The sequence below is a fragment of the Saccopteryx leptura genome, chromosome 2 (assembly GCF_036850995.1).
Source record: "Saccopteryx leptura isolate mSacLep1 chromosome 2, mSacLep1_pri_phased_curated, whole genome shotgun sequence".
Lineage (NCBI taxonomy): Eukaryota > Metazoa > Chordata > Mammalia > Chiroptera > Emballonuridae > Saccopteryx > Saccopteryx leptura.
In genome coordinates this window covers 13,061,917-13,065,407 of record NC_089504.1, presented here as the reverse complement: position 1 = coordinate 13,065,407, position 3,491 = coordinate 13,061,917, and positions in this window count along the sequence as shown.

Here is a 3,491-nt window from a genome sequence, read left to right as displayed (position 1 = left end):
GAAGAAATGATAGAATTAGTAAAATCACCATTTGGCCACCACATATGCAATCATATTGTGATAAAGGAATCAAAATGGATGTTAAATACAGTGGGTGATATTTTAAAAAGAAAAAAGTTGTGTTTTTATAATATCCACTCAAATGATACCTTTTAATTACAAGGTAAAAATAGTACCTTCTAAAAAATGGTAACTTTACAGTAGAGAACCAGGCAGACATGACCTTAGCCCTCTAATCAAGAATAAAACCACTAGTTATTAAAGAAATTAATACCATATCCAATAATATGCACTGTGGCACACATTAGCTAAATATCTAAGCCTCAAATATACATAGACACATACAGATCTGGCTCTTGGACACACAGCTCCCCAAAAAGGCAGTCAGAAAGTAGCCCGAAGCTTGGGGACTGTGTTTCAGTCTCTCATTAGTAATTAAGTCTTGTCTTGGACTCATTTCCCTGGAGCTGGCTGAGGAGAATGAAGGTCTAGAAGGGCCAGAGCCACAGATGTTTCTTCTCTGTGTCTGGACCTAAGGCCTCCTGAAGAAACCTGAGGAGTCGGGCAGCAGTCTGGAGCAGAAGGGTCTGACTCAGCAGTGACGGGCACAGGTCAGAGGGGCTGGGACTCTGCCCTTGACAATGGGTCTGCCTATGTGTTAGTGGGTCATGTGGGACTCTGTCCATGACTGTGGGTATTAGCATGTATTGTGTCTGTTTGAGCATGTGCTTGTCTGATAGGGGTGTGTGTGTGTGTGTGTGTGTGTGTGTGTGTGCTATGTATCTGAATCACAGCCTGGCAATTTTCCTGAGTTCAACCTTACCTAGGCCCTGCTTTAGTGGATATAGACCAAGTGATCACCTCCTGCTGTGTGACTAGGAACTTCTGGTCCATGCCTGTGACTGTAAACACCTGCAACACAGCTGGGCATCAGGAGTGAGATTGTCGTCTCAGCTGCTAGACAAGAAGACGCCGACCTCACAGGGTACCAAGGTCAGAGAGGGCTCACACGTCTCTCCGCAGGGTGTGCTGCTACCCGTGCCAGCTGTGTTTGTGGGTGACACACTCGTGGGTGAGAGCAGGAAGGCGTATTGTTTGGTTTTCTCAGTGTATGTGTTACCATGTGTATGTGACACGTGCATGTTGTAGATGGGGGTGTAATAACTGCTCCTGTGACCGAATAGGCGAACCTGCCCCATGCTGACTGCCCTCCCCCAGCAGGGGGTGGGTCAGAGGGGGCGGGAGCATGCCTCTCAGTAATAGGAGCGGGTGTGCTGATGGTGTAGCGAGTGTGGCTTGGTGTACATATTTTGTTGGTATGTATTTTTGTTAGGTTTTGGAAAACTGTAAGGTCTTATGTGTTTCTAGTGATGTGTTTGTACAGAGCCTGAGTTATATGTGGTGAGTTGAGTATTCACTAGGTGTGAAATGAATAAGAAGTGTTAATGTGCATTCTGAGTATGTTTGTAGGTGAGTGGTACTTGTACGTTGTGTATGTCTCACTTTGTGTGTTAATTGTATGTATGTATATGAGTGTTTATTAGCTGAACCATGTATTGGCTATCCTTCCCTTAGTAAAGGAACTTGGGCACAGGTGACTGGTAATGTGAAATGTGTGTGTGTATGTGTGATCTGCACACGTGACCTCAAGTATTTCTTGAGGTGTCCTCCTTCTGAGGCACCAACAGCTGAGATCACCAACCTCTAAGCACCTCCCTGTTCCTGAAACAGGTCTCTGGTTGTTTTCATGAACCTGAGCATGACTGAGACATTTACAAGTTTGCAACCCTTTGTTTACTCTATGAAACATCCTTGGCCAAAAGAAAAAATACCCCAGGCATCGTGCTGTGTGAAATTATTGGACAGAATCACCTTTAAATAGTGAGGAGACCTTGAGAAAGTTACTTAAATCCTCAGTTTCCACATTATAAAAATGAAAGAATTATACTTCTTGTGAATCTTACCGAGGCCTCAGTAAATATTTATTGCATGAATAGAAGTTAACATGCTTGAGAATTTTGTGTCAGTTGGAAAGTATATAAATTTGAATGAATCAGTTTATCTTTTAAAAGGACTAAGAAAATTTTGCACACTTTTGTATCCTCAGAGATGTAAAATAATATATTGTGCTTGGCTCCCCTAACAAAAGGGAGCTTCCTGTTTATGATGGTTAAGTGCATGGGTTGTGATCACACAGACACGATAGACTGAATCCATTGAAGTAGCTAATACTTGAAAAATTTTAATTTACAGAAAATGGTAATACATATATATGAAGTTATATACATTACATACCACATATATTATAGAAATATGATCACATCTGTGTGATATTCTGTCCTCTACTGCACTATTGTATACTTGACTCATTTGTATCAATTATGTTTCTATTTCTTAAAAGTCAAAATAAGTCAGCCTGACCAGGTGGTGGTGCAGTGGATAGAACGTCGAACTGGGACGCGGAAGACCCAGATTCTAAACCCCAAGGTCGCCAGCTTAAGCGCTTGCTCATCTGGTTTGAGCGAGGCTCACTAGCTTGAGACCAAGGTCGCTGGCTTGAGCAAGGGGTCACTTGCTCTGCTGTAGCCCCCCAGTCAAGGCACATATGAGAAAGCAATGAATGAACAACTAATGTGCCGCAACAAAAAATTGATGTTTCTCATCTCTCTTCCTCCCTGTCTGTCTGTCCCTATCTGTCTTTCTGTCTTGTCTCAGTCTCTCTCTGTCACCAAAAAAACAAACAAAACAAAACAGTTAAAATAGGTTAAATGACAAATATTGTTTGTGCAGCTATGCAATGGTCTTAGTATCTGTACCTACAAGACTGTACTGTGACTGTAATTAGAAAACAAAGATTATGAGAGAGAGTTTGTGGACTAGACTGGTTATGGAGCTCTTCTGGAATCAAGGGCTTTATAACCCATTTCTATAGTGCCATGACTTCAGGTCATGGAACCCGGCGGGCTTGAGGAGTGTGACAAGGCTCCAACAATGTCAACTCAGCTTTGGAGTCTCGTGTCACTTCACGGCACAAACTACTGATTCCAGTTTCAGTGGCTCATCTCATATTTCTGCAACAGTGAATTGGTATGGTTTGACTCTGTCCTGGTGTAGAAATTCTCCCTCCGTCCCCATCATAATACAAACTCAATGAAATGGGGGGCCTTACCTTTTCTGTTCACTGCTGCATCTCAGTCCTCAGGTGAGGTACAAACACAGACTTCATAATAAATAATGATGAATGACACAGTAAACACCTTCTTGCTTCTGTGTAATGAAGTCCTTGGTAGTTTTGGGGTGCAATAACTTCTGAATCAGACTGGGATAAAGTGATAATGCATATATCAGAAGGTATGAGAAATTAATAAGAGTGTAGTTAAAAAGCTAACTTTTCCCAAAGAATTACAGTGTGAGACATGATGGTACTGGGCGTCCTTTCCAGGTTGCTGAGAGTCCCAAACCTCCTTCCTCCCCAGCAGATGGACAGCAGC